Raw genomic sequence first — 17,916 nt, forward strand, 5'->3', positions numbered from 1 at the left:
TGCAGTTCCAAGGGACAGTGAAAACCAGGTAGAGCTTGCAGTGCTTGCATTATTCGTATGGGCGCAATCGCTGGACGTTTCAAATTTGGCAGCCGGGCTCTGCGACAGTCACATAGGCATTGTTGCATCATAACCAACCAAGGCTTTTGCATAGCGCGAATGTGTGTGCGGCAGCGAATGCAGTTCCAAAGGACAGTGAAAACCAGGTAGAGCTTTCAGTGCTGGCAGCTTTCGTGTGGGCGCAATCGCGGGACGTTTCGAATTTGGCAGCCGGGCTCTGCGACAGTCACATAGGCATTGTTGCATCATAACCAACCAAGGCATTTGCAGAGAGCGAATGTCTGTGCGGCAGCGAATGCAGTTCCAAGGGACAGTGAAAACCAGGTAGACCTTTCAGTGCTGGCAGCTTTCGTGTGGGCGCTATCGCTGGACGTTTCGAATTTGGCAACCGGGCTCTGCCACAGTCACATAGGCATTGTTGCATCATAGCCAACCAAGGCATTTGCAGAGCGCGAATGTCTGTGCGGCAGCGAATGCAGTTCCAAGGGACAGTGAAAACCAGGTAGAGCTTTCAGTGCTGGCAGCTTTCGTGTGGGCGCAATCGCTGGACGTTTCGAATTTGGCAGCCGGGTTCTGCGACAGTCACATAGGCATTGTTGCATCATAACCAACCAAGGCATTTGCAGAGCGCGAATGTCTGTGCGGCAGCGAATGCAGTTCCAAGGGACAGTGAAAACCAGTTAGACCTTTCAGTGCTGGCAGCTTTCGTGTGGGCGCAATCGCGGGACGTTTCGAATTTGGCAGCCGGGCTCTGCGACAGTCACATAGGCATTGTTGCATCATAACCAACCAAACATCTTGCAGAGAGCGAATGTCTGTGCGGCAGCGAATGCAGTTCCAAGGGACAGTGAAAACCAGGTAGAGCTTTCAGTGCTGGCAGCTTTCGTGTGGGCGCAATCGCTGGACGTTTCGAATTTGGCAGCTGGGCTCTGCGACAGTCACATAGGCATTGTTGCATCATAACCAACCAAAGCTCTTGCAGAGCGTGAATGTCTGTGCGGCAGCGAATGCAGTTCCAAGGGACAGTGAAAACCAGGTAGAGCTTTCAGTGCTGGCAGCTTTCGTGTGGGCGCAATCGCTGGACGTTTCGAATTTGGCAGCCGGGCTCTGCGACAGTCACATAAGCATTGTTGCATCATACCCAACCAAACATCTTGCAGAGGGCGAATGTCTGTGCGGCAGCGAATGCAGTTCCAAGGGACAGTGAAAACCAGGTAGAGCTTTCAATGCTGGCAGCTTTCGTGTGGGCGCAATCGCTGGACGTTTCGAATTTGGCAGCCAGGCTCTGCGACAGTCACATAGGCATTGTTGCATCATAACCAACCAAAGGTTTTGCAGAGCGCGAATGTCTGTGCGGCAGCGAATGCAGTTCCAAGGGACAGTGAAAACCAGGTAGAGCTTTCAGTGCTGGCAGCTTTCGTGTGGGCGCAATCGCGGGACGTTTCGAATTTGGCAGCTGGGCTCTGCCAGAGTCACATAGGCATTGTTGCATCATAACTAACCAAGGCTTTTCCAGAGCGCGAATGTCTGTGCGGCAGCGAATGCAGTTCCAAGGGACAGTGAAAACCAGGTAGACCTTTCATGCTGGCCGCATTCGTGTGGGCGTAATCGCTGGACATTTCGAATTTGGCAGCCGGGCTCTGCGACAGTCACATAAGCATTGTTGCACCATACCCAACCAAACATCTTGCAGAGGGCGAATGTCTGTGCGGCAGCGAATGCAGTTCCAAGGGACAGTGAAAACCAGGTAGAGCTTTCAGTGCTGGCAGCTTTCGTGTGGGCGCAATCGCTGGACGTTTCGAATTTGGCAGCCGGGTTCTGCGACAGTCACATAGGCATTGTTGCATCATAACCAACCAAGGCATTTGAAGAGCGCGAATGTCTGTGCGGCAGCGAATGCAGTTCCAAGGGACAGTGAAAACCAGTTAGACCTTTCAGTGCTGGCAGCTTTCGTGTGGGCGCTATCGCTGGACGTTTCGAATTTGGCAGCCGGGCTCTGCGACAGTCACATAGCCATTGTTGCATCATAACCAACCAAAGGTCTTGCAGAGCACAAATGTCTGTGCGGCAGCGAATGCAGTTCCAAGGGACAGTGAAAACCAGGTAGAGCTTTCAGTGCTGGAAGCTTTCGTGTGGGCGCTATCGCTGGACGTTTCGAATTTGGCAGCCGGGCTCTGCGACAGTCACATAGGCATTGTTGCATCATAACCAAGCAAAGCTCTTGCAGAGCACGAATGTCTGTGCGGCAGCGAATGCAGTTCCAAGGGACAGTGAAAACCAGGTAGAGCTTTCAGTGCTGGCAGCTTTCGTGTGGGCGCAATCGCTGGACGTTTCGAATTTGGCAGCCGGGCTCTTCGACAGTCACATAGGCATTGTTGCATCATAACCAACCAAAGCTCTTGCAGAACACGAATATCTGTGCGGCAGCGAATGCAGTTCCAAGGGACAGTGAAAACCAGGTAGAGCTTTCAGTGCTGGCAGGTTTCGTGTGGGCGCAATCGCTGGACGTTTCGAATTTGGCAGCCGGGCTCTGCGACAGTCACATAGGCATTGTTGCATCATAACCAACCAAAGGTCTTGCAGAGCGCAAATGTCTGTGCGGCAGCGAATGCAGTTCCAAGGGACAGTGAAAACCAGGTAGAGCTTTCAGTGCTGGCAGCTTTCGTGTGGGCACAATCTCTGGACGTTTCGAATTTGGCAGCCGATCTAGGCCAGAGTCACATAGGCATTGTTGCATCATAACCAACCAAAGCTTTTGCATAGCGTGAATGTCTGTGCGGCAGCGAATGCAGTTCCAAGGGACAGTGAAAACCAGGTAGACCTTTCAGTGCTGGCAGCTTTCGTCTGGGCGCAATCGCTGGACGTTTCGAATTTGGCAGCTGGGCTCGGCCAGAGTCACATAGGCATTGTTGCATCATAACCAACCAAGGCTTTTGCAGAGCGCGAATGTCTGTGCGGCAGCGAATGCAGTTCCAAGGGACAGTGAAAACCAGGTAGAGCTTTCAGTGCTGGCAGCTTTCGTGTGGGCGCAATCGCTGGACGTTTCGAATTTGGCAGCCGGGCTCTGCGACAGTCACATAGGCATTGTTGCATCATAACCAACCAAAGGTCTTGCAGAGCACAAATGTCTGTGCGGCAGCGAATGCAGTTCCAAGGGACAGTGAAAACCAGGTAGAGCTTTCAGTGCTGGAAGCTTTCGTGTGGACGCAATCGCTGGACGTTTCGAATTTGGCAGCCGGGCTCTGCGACAGTCACATAGGCATTGTTGCATCATAACCAACCAAAGCTCTTGCAGAACACGAATATCTGTGCGGCAGCGAATGCAGTTCCAAGGGACAGTGAAAACCAGGTAGAGCTTTCAGTGCTGGCAGGTTTCGTGTGGGCGCAATCGCTGGACGTTTCGAATTTGGCAGCCGGGTTCTGCGACAGTCACATAGGCATTGTTGCATCATAACCAACCAAAGGTCTTGCAGAGCGCAAATGTCTGTGCGGCAGCGAATGCAGTTCCAAGGGACAGTGAAAACCAGGTAGAGCTTTCAGTGCTGGCAGCTTTCGTGTGGGCACAATCTCTGGACGTTTCGAATTTGGCAGCCGATCTAGGCCAGAGTCACATAGGCATTGTTGCATCATAACCAACCAAAGCTTTTGCATAGCGTGAATGTCTGTGCGGCAGCGAATGCAGTTCCAAGGGACAGTGAAAACCAGGTAGACCTTTCAGTGCTGGCAGCTTTCGTCTGGGCGCAATCGCGGGACGTTTCGAATTTGGCAGCTGGGCTCGGCCAGAGTCACATAGGCATTGTTGCATCATAAACAACCAAGGCTTTTGCAGAGCGCGAATGTCTGTGCGGCAGCGAATGCAGTTCCAAGGGACAGTGAAAACCAGGTAGAGCTTTCAGTGCTGGCAGCTTTCGTGTGGGCGCTATCGCTGGACGTTTCGAATTTGGCAGCCGGGCTCTGCCAGAGTCACATAGGCATTGTTGCATCATAGCCAACCAAGGAATTTGCAGAGCGCGAATATCTGTGCGGCAGCGAATGCAGTTCCAAGGGACAGTGAAAACCAGGTAGAGCTTTCAGTGCTGGCAGCTTTCGTGTGGGCGCAATCGCTGGACGTTTCGAATTTGGCAGCCGGGCTCGGCCAGAGTCACATAGGCATTGTTGCATCATAACCAACCAAAGCTTTTGCATAGCGTGAATGTCTGTGCGGCAGCGAATGCAGTTCCAAGGGACAGTGAAAACCAGGTAGACCTTTCAGTGATGGCAGCTTTCGTGTGGGCGCTATCGCTGGACGTTTCGAATTTGGCAGCCGGGCTCTGCCAGAGTCACATAGGCATTGTTGCATCATAACTAACCAAGGCTTTTGCAGAGCGCGAATGTCTGTGCGGCAGCGAATGCAGTTCCAAGGGACAGTGAAAACCAGGTAGAGCTTTCAGTGCTGGCAGCTTTCGTGTGGACTCAATCGCTGGACGTTTCGAATTTGGCAGCCGGGCTCTGCGACAGTCACATAGGCATTGTTGCATCATAACCAACCAAAGCTCTTGCAGAGCGCGAATGTCTGTGCGGCAGCGAATGCAGTTCCAAGGGACAGTGAAAACCAGGTAGAGCTTTCAGTGCTGGCAGCTTTCGTGAGGGCGCAATCGCTGGACATTTCGAATTTGGCAGCCGGGCTCGGCCAGAGTCACATAGGCATTGTTGCATCATAACCAACCAAGGCATTTGCAGAGCGCGAATGTCTGTGCGGCAGCGAATGCAGTTCCAAGGGACAGTGAAAACCAGGTAGAGCTTTCAGTGCTGGCAGCTTTCGTGTGGGCGCAATCGCTGGACGTTTCGAATTTGGCAGCCGGGCTCTGCGACAGTCACATAGGCATTGTTGCATCATAACCAACCAAAGCTCTTGCAGAGCGCAAATGTCTGTGCGGCAGCGAATGCAGTTCCAAGGGACAGTGAAAACCAGGTAGAGCTTGCAGTGCTGGCAGCTTTCGTGTGGGCGCAATCGCTGGACGTTTCGAATTTGGCAGCCGGGCTCTGCGACAGTCACATAGGCATTGTTGCATCATAACCAACCAAGGCATTTGCAGAGCGCGAATGTCTGTGCGGCAGCGAATGCAGTTCCAAGGGACAGTGAAAACCAGGTAGAGCTTTCAGTGCTGGCAGCTTTCGTGTGGGCGCTATCGCTGGACGTTTCGAATTTGGCAGCCGGGCTCTGCCAGAGTCACATAGGAATTGTTGCATCATAACCAACCAAGGAATTTGCAGAGCGCGAATTTCTGTGCGGCAGCGAATGCAGTTCCAAGGGACAGTGAAAACCAGGTAGAGCTTTCAGTGCTGGCAGCTTTCGTGTGGGCGCAATCGCTGGACGTTTCGAATTTGGCAGCCGGACTCTGCGAGTGTCACATAGGCATTGTTGCATCATACCTAACCAAGGCTTTTGCAGAGCGCGAATGTCTGTGCGGCAGCGAATGCAGTTCCAAGGGACAGTGAAAACCAGGTAGAGCTTTCAGTACTGGCAGCTTTCGTCTGGGCGCAATCGCGGGACGTTTCGAATTTGGCAGCTGGGCTCTGCCAGAGTCACGTAGGCATTGTTGCATCATAAACAACCAAGGCTTTTGCAGAGCGCAAATGTCTGTGCGGCAGTGAATGCAGTTCCAAGGGACAGTGAAAACCAGGTAGACCTTTCAGGCTGGCAGATTTCGTGTGGCCGTAATCGCTGGACGTTTCGAATTTGGCAGCCGGGCTCTGCGACAGTCACATAGGCATTGTTGCGTCATAACCAACCAAACATCTTGCAGAGAGCGAATGTCTGTGCGGCAGCGAATGCAGTTCCAAGGGACAGTGAAAACCAGGTAGAGCTTTCAGTGCTGGCAGCTTTCGTGTGGGCGCAATCGCTGGACGTTTCGAATTTGGCAGCCGGGCTCTGCGACAGTCACATAGGCATTGTTGCATCATAACCAACCAAAGCTCTTGCAGAGCGCAAATGTCTGTGCGGCAGCGAATGCAGTTCCAAGGGACAGTGAAAACCAGGTATAGCTTTCAGTGCTGGCAGCTTTCGTGTGGGCGCAATCGCTGGACGTTTCGAATTTGGCAGCCGGGCTCTGCCAGAGTCACATAGGCATTGTTGCATCATAACCAACCAAAGCTTTTGCATAGCGTGAATGTCTGTGCGGCAGCGAATGCAGTTCCAAGGGACAGTGAAAACCAGGTAGACCTTTCAGTGCTGGGAGCTTTCGTGTATGCGCAATCTCTGGAGGTTTCGAATTTGGCAGCCGGGCTCTGCGACAGTCACATAGGCATTGTTGCATCATAACCAACCAAGGCATTTGCAGAGCGCGAATGTCTGTGCGGCAGCGAATGCAGTTCCAAGGGACAGTGAAAACCAGGTAGAGCTTGCAGTGCTGGCAGCTTTCGTGTGGGCGCTATCGCTGGACGTTTCGAATTTGGCAGCCGGGCTCTGCGACAGTCACATAGGCATTGTTGCATCATAACCAACCAAGGCATTTGCAGAGCGCGAATGTCTGTGCGGCAGCGAATGCAGTTCCAAGGGACAGTGAAAACCAGGTAGACCTTTCAGTGCTGGCAGCTTTCGTGTGGGCGCTATCGCTGGACGTTTCGAATTTGGCAGCCGGGCTCTGCCAGAGTCACATAGGCATTGTTGCATCATAGCCAACCAAGGCATTTGCAGAGCGCGAATGTCTGTGCGGCAGAGAATGCAGTTCCAAGGGACAGTGAAAACCAGGTAGAGCTTTCAGTGCTGGCAGCTTTCGTCTGGGCGCAATCGCGGGACGTTTCGCATTTGGCAGCTGGACTCTGCCAGAGTCACGTAGGCATTGTTGCATCATAAACAATCAAAGCTCTTGCAGAGCGCGAATTTCTGTGCGGCAGCAAATGCAGTTCCAAGGGACAGTGAAAACCAGGTAGACCTTTCAGTGCTGGCAGCTTTCGTGTGGGCGCAATCGCTGGACATTTCGAATTTGGCAGCCGGGCTCTGCGACAGTCACATAGGCATTGTTGCATCATAACCAACCAAAGGTCTTGCAGAGCACAAATGTCTGTGCGGCAGCGAATGCAGTTCCAAGGGACAGTGAAAACCAGTTAGACCTTTCAGTGTTGGCAGCTTTTGTGTGGGCGCAATCGCTGGACGTTTCGAATTTGGCAGCTGGGCTCTGCCAGAGTCACATAGGCATTGTTGCATCATAACTAACCAAGGCTTTTGCAGAGCGCGAATGTCTGTGCGGCAGCGAATGCAGTTCCAAGGGACAGTGAAAACCAGGTAGAGCTTTCAGTACTGGCAGCTTTCGTCTGGGCGCAATCGCGGGACGTTTCGAATTTGGCAGCTGGGCTCTGCCAGAGTCACGTAGGCATTGTAGCATCATAAACAACCAAGGCTTTTGCAGAGCGCAAATGTCTGTGCGGCAGTGAATGCAGTTCCAAGGGACAGTGAAAACCAGGTAGACCTTTCAGGCTGGCAGATTTCGTGTGGCCGTAATCGCTGGACGTTTCGAATTTGGCAGCCGGGCTCTGCGACAGTCACATAGGCATTGTTGCGTCATAACCAACCAAACATCTTGCAGAGAGCGAATGTCTGTGCGGCAGCGAATGCAGTTCCAAGGGACAGTGAAAACCAGGTAGAGCTTTCAGTGCTGGCAGCTTTCGTGTGGGCGCAATCGCTGGACGTTTCGAATTTGGCAGCCGGGCTCTGCGACAGTCACATAGGCATTGTTGCATCATAACCAACCAAAGCTCTTGCAGAGCGCAAATGTCTGTGCGGCAGCGAATGCAGTTCCAAGGGACAGTGAAAACCAGGTATAGCTTTCAGTGCTGGCAGCTTTCGTGTGGGCGCAATCGCTGGACGTTTCGAATTTGGCAGCCGGGCTCTGCCAGAGTCACATAGGCATTGTTGCATCATAACCAACCAAAGCTTTTGCATAGCGTGAATGTCTGTGCGGCAGCGAATGCAGTTCCAAGGGACAGTGAAAACCAGGTAGACCTTTCAGTGCTGGGAGCTTTCGTGTATGCGCAATCTCTGGACGTTTCGAATTTGGCAGCCGGGCTCTGCGACAGTCACATAGTCATTGTTGCATCATAACCAACCAAGGCATTTGCAGAGCGCGAATGTCTGTGCGGCAGCGAATGCAGTTCCAAGGGACAGTGAAAACCAGGTAGAGCTTGCAGTGCTGGCAGCTTTCGTGTGGGCGCTATCGCTGGACGTTTCGAATTTGGCAGCCGGGCTCTGCGACAGTCACATAGGCATTGTTGCATCATAACCAACCAAACATCTTGCAGAGAGCGAATGTCTGTGCTGCAGCGAATGCAGTTCCAAGGGACAGTGAAAACCAGGTAGAGCTTTCAGTGCTGGCAGCTTTCGTGTGGGCGCAATCGCTGGACGTTTCGAATTTGGCAGCCGGGCTCTGCGACAGTCACATAGGCATTGTTGCATCATAACCAACCAAAGCTCTTGCAGAGCGCAAATGTCTGTGCGGCAGCGAATGCAGTTCCAAGGGACAGTGAAAACCAGGTATAGCTTTCAGTGCTGGCAGCTTTCGTGTGGGCGCAATCGCTGGACGTTTCGAATTTGGCAGCCGGGCTCTGCCAGAGTCACATAGGCATTGTTGCATCATAACCAACCAAAGCTTTTGCATAGCGTGAATGTCTGTGCGGCAGCGAATGCAGTTCCAAGGGACAGTGAAAACCAGGTAGACCTTTCAGTGCTGGGAGCTTTCGTGTATGCGCAATCTCTGGACGTTTCGAATTTGGCAGCCGGGCTCTGCGACAGTCACATAGTCATTGTTGCATCATAACCAACCAAGGCATTTGCAGAGCGCGAATGTCTGTGCGGCAGCGAATGCAGTTCCAAGGGACAGTGAAAACCAGGTAGAGCTTGCAGTGCTGGCAGCTTTCGTGTGGGCGCTATCGCTGGACGTTTCGAATTTGGCAGCCGGGCTCTGCCAGAGTCACATAGGAATTGTTGCATCATAACCAACCAAGGAATTTGCAGAGCGCGAATGTCTGTGCGGCAGCGAATGCAGTTCCAAGGGACAGTGAAAACCAGGTAGAGCTTTCAGTGCTGGCAGCTTTCGTGTGGGCGCTATCGCTGGACGTTTCGAATTTGGCAGCCGGACTCTGCGAGTGTCACATAGGCATTGTTGCATCATAATTAACCAAGGCTTTTGCAGAGCGCGAATGTCTGTGCGGCAGCGAATGCAGTTCCAAGGGACAGTGAAAACCAGGTAGAGCTTTCAGTACTGGCACCTTTCGTCTGGGCGCAATCGCGGGACGTTTCGAATTTGGCAGCTGGGCTCTGCCAGAGTCACGTAGGCATTGTTGCATCATAAACAACCAAAGCTTTTGCATAGCATGAATGTCTGTGCGGCAGCGAATGCAGTTCCAAGGGACAGTGAAAACCAGGTAGAGCTTTCAGTGCTGGCAGCTTTCGTGTGGGCGCAATCGCTGGACGTTTCGAATTTGGCAGCCGGGCTCTGCGACAGTCACATAGGCATTGTTGCATCATACCCAACCAAATATCTTGCAGAGGGCGAATGTCTGTGCGGCAGCGAATGCAGTTCCAAGGGACAGTGAAAACCAGGTAGAGCTTTCAGTGCTGGCAGCTTTCGTGTGGGCGCAATCGCTGGACGTTTCGAATTTGGCAGCCGGGCTCTGCGACAGTCACATAGGCATTGTTGCATCATAACCAACCAAAGCTTTTGCATAGCCTGAATGTCTGTGCGGCAGCGAATGCAGTTCCAAGGGACAGTGAAAACCAGGTAGAGCTTTCAGTGCTGGCAGCTTTCGTGTGGGCGCAATCGCTGGACGTTTCGAATTTGGCAGCCGGGCTCTGCGACAGTCACATAGGCATTGTTGCATCATAACTAAACAAGGCTTTTGCAGAGCACAAATGTCTGTGCGGCAGCGAATGCAGTTCCAAGGGACAGTGAAAACCAGGTAGAGCTTTCAGTGCTGGCAGCTTTCGTCTGGGCGCAATCGCGGGACGTTTCGAATTTGGCAGCCGGGCTCTGCCAGAGTCACATAGGCATTGTTGCATCATGAACAACCAAGGCTTTTGCAGAGCGCGAATGTCTGTGCGGCAGCGAATGCAGTTCCAAGGGACAGTGAAAACCAGGTAGAGCTTGCAGTGCTGGCAGCTTTCGTGTGGGCGCAATCGCTGGACGTTTCGAATTTGGCAGCCGGGTTCTGCGACAGTCACATAGGCATTGTTGCATCATAACCAACCAAGGCTTTTGCAGAGCGCGAATGTCTGTGCGGCAGCGAATGCAGTTCCAAGGGACAGTGAAAACCAGTTAGACCTTTCAGTGCTGGCAGCTTTCGTGTGGGCGCAATCGCGGGACGTTTCGAATTTGGCAGCCGGGCTCTGCGACAGTCACATAGGCATTGTTGCATCATAACCAACCAAAGCTCTTGCAGAGCGCAAATATCGGTGCGGCAGCGAATGCAGTTCCAAGGGACAGTGAAAACCAGGTAGACCTTTCAGTGCTGGCAGCTTTCGTGTGGGCGCAATCGCTGGACGTTTCGAATTTGGCAGCCGGGCTCTTCGACAGTCACATAGGCATTGTTGCATCATAACCAACCAAAGCTCTTGCAGAGCACGAATGTCTGTGCGGCAGCGAATGCAGTTCCAAGGGACAGTGAAAACCAGGTAGAGCTTTCAGTGCTGGCAGCTTTCGTGTGGGCGCAATCGCTGGACGTTTCGAATTTGGCAGCCGGGCTCTTCGACAGTCACATAGGCATTGTTGCATCATAACCACCCAAAGGTCTTGCAGAGCACAAATGTCTGTGCGGCAGCGAATGCAGTTCCAAGGGACAGTGAAAACCAGGTAGACCTTTCAGTTCTGGCAGCTTTTGTGTGGGCGCAATCTCTGGACGTTTCGAATTTGGCAGCCGGGCTCGGCCAGAGTCACATAGGCATTGTTGCATCATAACCAACCAAAGCTTTTGCATAGCGTGAATGTCTGTGCGGCAGCGAATGCAGTTCCAAGGGACAGTGAAAACCAGGTAGAGCTTTCGGTACTGGCAGCTTTCGTCTGGGCGCAATCGCGGGACGTTTCGAATTTGGCAGCTGGGCTCGGCCAGAGTCACATAGGCATTGTTGCATCATAAACAACCAAGGCTTTTGAAGAGCGCGAATGTCTGTGCGGCAGCGAATGGAGTTCCAAGGGACAGTGAAAACCAGGTAGACCTTTCATGCTGGCAGCATTCGTGTGGGCGTAATCGCTGGACGTTTCGAATTTGGCAGCCGGGCTCTGCGACAGTCACATAAGCATTGTTGCATCATAACCAACCAAGCATCTTGCAGAGGGCGAATGTCTGTGCGGCAGCGAATGCAGTTCCAAGGGACAGTGAAAACCAGGTAGACCTTTCAGTGCTGGCAGCTTTCGTCTGGGCGCAATCGCGGGACGTTTCGAATTTGGCAGCCGGGCTCGGCCAGAGTCACATAGGCATTGTTGCATCATAACCAACCAAAGGTCTTGCAGAGCGCGAATGTCTGTGCGGCAGCAAATGCAGTTCCAAGGGACAGTGAAAACCAGGTAGAGCTTTCAGTGCTGGCAGCTTTCGTGTGGGCGCAATCGCGGGACGTTTCGAATTTGGCAGCCGGGCTCTGCCAGAGTCACATAGGTATTGTTGCATCATAATCAGCCAAGGCATTTGCAGAGCGCGAATGTCTGCGCGGCAGCGAATGCAGTTCCAAGGGACAGTGAAAACCAGGTAGAGCTTTCAGTGCTGGCAGCTTTCATATGGGCGCAATCGCTGGACGTTTCGAATTTGGCAGCCGGGCTCTGCGACAGTCACATAGGCATTGTTGCATCATAACCAACCAAAGCTCTTGCAGAGCGTGAATGTCTGCGCGGCAGCGAATGCAGTTCCAAGGGACAGTGAAAACCAGGTATAGCTTTCAGTGCTGGCAGCTTTCGTGTGGGCGCATTCGCGGGACGTTTCGAATTTGGCAGCCGGGCTCTGCGACAGTCACATAGGCATTGTTGCATCATAACCAACCAAGGCTTTTGCAGAGCGCGAATGTCTGTGCAGCAGCGAATGCAATTCCAAGGGACAGTGAAAACCAGGTAGAGCTTTCAGTGCTGGCAGCTTTCGTGTGGGCGCAGTCTCTGGATGTTTCGAATTTGGCAACCGGGCTCTGCGACAGTCACATAGGCATTGTTGCATCATAACCAACCAAGGCATTTGCAGAGCGCGAATGTCTGTGCGGCAGCGAATGCAGTTCCAAGGGACAGTGAAAACCAGGTAGAGCTTTCAGTGCTGGAAGCTTTCGTGTGGACGCAATCGCTGGACGTTTCGAATTTGGCAGCCGGGCTCTGCGACAGTCACATAGGTATTGTTGCATCATAACCAACCAAAGCTCTTGCATAGCGTGAATGTCTGTGCGGCAGCGAATGCAGTTCCAAGGGACAGTGAAAACCAGGTAGAGCTTTCAGTGCTGGGAGCTTTCGTGTGGGCGCAATCACTGGACGTTTCGAATTTGGCAGCCGGGCTCTGCGACAGTCACATAGGCATTGTTGCATCATAACCAACCAAGGCTTTTGCAGAGCGCGAATGTCTGTGCAGCAGCGAATGCAATTCCAAGGGACAGTGAAAACCAGGTAGAGCTTTCAGTGCTGGCAGCTTTCGTGTGGGCGCAATCGCGGGACGTTTCGAATTTGGCAGCTGGGCTCTGCCAGAGTCACGTAGGCATTGTTGCATCATAAACAACCAAAGCTTTTGCATAGCATGAATGTCTGTGCGGCAGCGAATGCAGTTCCAAGGGACAGTGAAAACCAGGTAGAGCTTTCAGTGCTGGCAGCTTTCGTGTGGGCGCAATCGCTGGACGTTTCGAATTTGGCAGCCGGGCTCTGCGACAGTCACATAGGCATTGTTGCATCATACCCAACCAAATATCTTGCAGAGGGCGAATGTCTGTGCGGCAGCGAATGCAGTTCCAAGGGACAGTGAAAACCAGGTAGAGCTTTCAGTGCTGGCAGCTTTCGTGTGGGCGCAATCGCTGGACGTTTCGAATTTGGCAGCCGGGCTCTGCGACAGTCACATAGGCATTGTTGCATCATAACCAACCAAAGCTTTTGCATAGCCTGAATGTCTGTGCGGCAGCGAATGCAGTTCCAAGGGACAGTGAAAACCAGGTAGAGCTTTCAGTGCTGGCAGCTTTCGTGTGGGCGCAATCGCTGGACGTTTCGAATTTGGCAGCCGGGCTCTGCGACAGTCACATAGGCATTGTTGCATCATAACTAAACAAGGCTTTTGCAGAGCACAAATGTCTGTGCGGCAGCGAATGCAGTTCCAAGGGACAGTGAAAACCAGGTAGAGCTTTCAGTGCTGGCAGCTTTCGTCTGGGCGCAATCGCGGGACGTTTCGAATTTGGCAGCCGGGCTCTGCCAGAGTCACATAGGCATTGTTGCATCATAAACAACCAAGGCTTTTGCAGAGCGCGAATGTCTGTGCGGCAGCGAATGCAGTTCCAAGGGACAGTGAAAACCAGGTAGAGCTTTCAGTGCTGGCAGCTTTCGTGTGGGCGCAATCGCTGGACGTTTCGAATTTGGCAGCCGGGTTCTGCGACAGTCACATAGGCATTGTTGCATCATAACCAACCAAGGCTTTTGCAGAGCGCGAATGTCTGTGCGGCAGCGAATGCAGTTCCAAGGGACAGTGAAAACCAGTTAGACCTTTCAGTGCTGGCAGCTTTCGTGTGGGCGCAATCGCGGGACGTTTCGAATTTGGCAGCCGGGCTCTGCGACAGTCACATAGGCATTGTTGCATCATAACCAACCAAAGCTCTTGCAGAGCGCAAATATCGGTGCGGCAGCGAATGCAGTTCCAAGGGACAGTGAAAACCAGGTAGACCTTTCAGTGCTGGCAGCTTTCGTGTGGGCGCAATCGCTGGACGTTTCGAATTTGGCAGCCGGGCTCTTCGACAGTCACATAGGCATTGTTGCATCATAACCAACCAAAGCTCTTGCAGAGCACGAATGTCTGTGCGGCAGCGAATGCAGTTCCAAGGGACAGTGAAAACCAGGTAGAGCTTTCAGTGCTGGCAGCTTTCGTGTGGGCGCAATCGCTGGACGTTTCGAATTTGGCAGCCGGGCTCTTCGACAGTCACATAGGCATTGTTGCATCATAACCACCCAAAGGTCTTGCAGAGCACAAATGTCTGTGCGGCAGCGAATGCAGTTCCAAGGGACAGTGAAAACCAGGTAGACCTTTCAGTTCTGGCAGCTTTTGTGTGGGCGCAATCTCTGGACGTTTCGAATTTGGCAGCCGGGCTCGGCCAGAGTCACATAGGCATTGTTGCATCATAACCAACCAAAGCTTTTGCATAGCGTGAATGTCTGTGCGGCAGCGAATGCAGTTCCAAGGGACAGTGAAAACCAGGTAGAGCTTTCGGTACTGGCAGCTTTCGTCTGGGCGCAATCGCGGGACGTTTCGAATTTGGCAGCTGGGCTCGGCCAGAGTCACATAGGCATTGTTGCATCATAAACAACCAAGGCTTTTGAAGAGCGCGAATGTCTGTGCGGCAGCGAATGGAGTTCCAAGGGACAGTGAAAACCAGGTAGACCTTTCATGCTGGCAGCATTCGTGTGGGCGTAATCGCTGGACGTTTCGAATTTGGCAGCCGGGCTCTGCGACAGTCACATAAGCATTGTTGCATCATAACCAACCAAGAATCTTGCAGAGGGCGAATGTCTGTGCGGCAGCGAATGCAGTTCCAAGGGACAGTGAAAACCAGGTAGACCTTTCAGTGCTGGCAGCTTTCGTCTGGGCGCAATCGCGGGACGTTTCGAATTTGGCAGCCGGGCTCGGCCAGAGTCACATAGGCATTGTTGCATCATAACCAACCAAAGGTCTTGCAGAGCGCGAATGTCTGTGCGGCAGCAAATGCAGTTCCAAGGGACAGTGAAAACCAGGTAGAGCTTTCAGTGCTGGCAGCTTTCGTGTGGGCGCAATCGCGGGACGTTTCGAATTTGGCAGCCGGGCTCTGCCAGAGTCACATAGGTATTGTTGCATCATAATCAGCCAAGGCATTTGCAGAGCGCGAATGTCTGCGCGGCAGCGAATGCAGTTCCAAGGGACAGTGAAAACCAGGTAGAGCTTTCAGTGCTGGCAGCTTTCATATGGGCGCAATCGCTGGACGTTTCGAATTTGGCAGCCGGGCTCTGCGACAGTCACATAGGCATTGTTGCATCATAACCAACCAAAGCTCTTGCAGAGCGTGAATGTCTGCGCGGCAGCGAATGCAGTTCCAAGGGACAGTGAAAACCAGGTATAGCTTTCAGTGCTGGCAGCTTTCGTGTGGGCGCATTCGCGGGACGTTTCGAATTTGGCAGCCGGGCTCTGCGACAGTCACATAGGCATTGTTGCATCATAACCAACCAAGGCTTTTGCAGAGCGCGAATGTCTGTGCAGCAGCGAATGCAATTCCAAGGGACAGTGAAAACCAGGTAGAGCTTTCAGTGCTGGCAGCTTTCGTGTGGGCGCAGTCTCTGGATGTTTCGAATTTGGCAACCGGGCTCTGCGACAGTCACATAGGCATTGTTGCATCATAACCAACCAAGGCATTTGCAGAGCGCGAATGTCTGTGCGGCAGCGAATGCAGTTCCAAGGGACAGTGAAAACCAGGTAGAGCTTTCAGTGCTGGAAGCTTTCGTGTGGACGCAATCGCTGGACGTTTCGAATTTGGCAGCCGGGCTCTGCGACAGTCACATAGGTATTGTTGCATCATAACCAACCAAAGCTCTTGCATAGCGTGAATGTCTGTGCGGCAGCGAATGCAGTTCCAAGGGACAGTGAAAACCAGGTAGAGCTTTCAGTGCTGGGAGCTTTCGTGTGGGCGCAATCACTGGACGTTTCGAATTTGGCAGCCGGGCTCTGCGACAGTCACATAGGCATTGTTGCATCATAACCAACCAAGGCTTTTGCAGAGCGCGAATGTCTGTGCAGCAGCGAATGCAATTCCAAGGGACAGTGAAAACCAGGTAGAGCTTTCAGTGCTGGCAGCTTTCGTGTGGGCGCAATCGCGGGACGTTTCGAATTTGGAAGCTGGACTCTGCCAGAGTCACATAGGCATTGTTGCATCATTACCAACCAAGGCTTTTGCATAGCGCGAATGTCTGTGCGGCAGCGAATGCAGTTCCAAGGGACAGTGAAAACCAGGTAGAGCTTGCAGTGCTTGCATTATTCGTATGGGCGCAATCGCTGGACGTTTCAAATTTGGCAGCCGGGCTCTGCGACAGTCACATAGGCATTGTTGCATCATAACCAACCAAGGCTTTTGCATAGCGCGAATGTCTGTGCGGCAGCGAATGCAGTTCCAAAGGACAGTGAAAACCAGGTAGAGCTTTCAGTGCTGGGAGCTTTCGTGTGGGCGCAATCTCTGGACGTTTCGAATTTGGCAGCCGGGCTCTGCGACAGTCACATAGGCATTGTTGCATCATAACCAACCAAGGCATTTGCAGAGAGCGAATGTCTGTGCGGCAGCGAATGCAGTTCCAAGGGACAGTGAAAACCAGGTAGACCTTTCAGTGCTGGCAGCTTTCGTGTGGGCGCTATCGCTGGACGTTTCGAATTTGGCAACCGGGCTCTGCCACAGTCACATAGGCATTGTTGCATCATAGCCAACCAAGGCACTTGCAGAGCGCGAATGTCTGTGCGGCAGCGAATGCAGTTCCAAGGGACAGTGAAAACCAGGTAGAGCTTTCAGTGCTGGCAGCTTTCGTGTGGGCGCAATCGCTGGACGTTTCGAATTTGGCAGCCGGGTTCTGCGACAGTCACATAGGCATTGTTGCATCATAACCAACCAAGGCATTTGCAGAGCGCGAATGTCTGTGCGGCAGCGAATGCAGTTCCAAGGGACAGTGAAAACCAGTTAGACCTTTCAGTGCTGGCAGCTTTCGTGTGGGCGCAATCGCGGGACGTTTCGAATTTGGCAGCCGGGCTCTGCGACAGTCACATAGGCATTGTTGCATCATAACCAACCAAACATCTTGCAGAGAGCGAATGTCTGTGCGGCAGCGAATGCAGTTCCAAGGGACAGTGAAAACCAGGTAGAGCTTTCAGTGCTGGCAGCTTTCGTGTGGGCGCAATCGCTGGACGTTTTGAATTTGGCAGCTGGGCTCTGCGACAGTCACATAGGCATTGTTGCATCATAACCAACCAAAGCTCTTGCAGAGCGTGAATGTCTGTGCGGCAGCGAATGCAGTTCCAAGGGACAGTGAAAACCAGGTAGAGCTTTCAGTGCTGGCAGCTTTCGTGTGGGCGCAATCGCTGGACGTTTCGAATTTGGCAGCCGGGCTCTGCGACAGTCACATAAGCATTGTTGCATCATACCCAACCAAACATCTTGCAGAGGGCGAATGTCTGTGCGGCAGCGAATGCAGTTCCAAGGGACAGTGAAAACCAGGTAGAGCTTTCAATGCTGGCAGCTTTCGTGTGGGCACAATCGCTGGACGTTTCGAATTTGGCAGCCAGGCTCTGCGACAGTCACATAGGCATTGTTGCATCATAACCAACCAAAGGTTTTGCAGAGCGCGAATGTCTGTGCGGCAGCGAATGCAGTTCCAAGGGACAGTGAAAACCAGGTAGAACTTTCAGTGCTGGCAGCTTTCGTGTGGGCGCAATCGCGGGACGTTTCGAATTTGGCAGCTGGGCTCTGCGACAGTCACATAGGCATTGTTGCATCATAACTAACCAAGGCTTTTCCAGAGCGCGAATGTCTGTGCGGCAGCGAATGCAGTTCCAAGGGACAGTGAAAACCAGGTAGACCTTTCATGCTGGCCGCATTCGTGTGGGCGTAATCGCTGGACATTTCGAATTTGGCAGCCGGGCTCTGCGACAGTCACATAGGCATTG

Source organism: Mycteria americana, unplaced genomic scaffold (assembly GCF_035582795.1).
Source record: "Mycteria americana isolate JAX WOST 10 ecotype Jacksonville Zoo and Gardens unplaced genomic scaffold, USCA_MyAme_1.0 Scaffold_41, whole genome shotgun sequence".
Taxonomy (NCBI): domain Eukaryota; kingdom Metazoa; phylum Chordata; class Aves; order Ciconiiformes; family Ciconiidae; genus Mycteria; species Mycteria americana.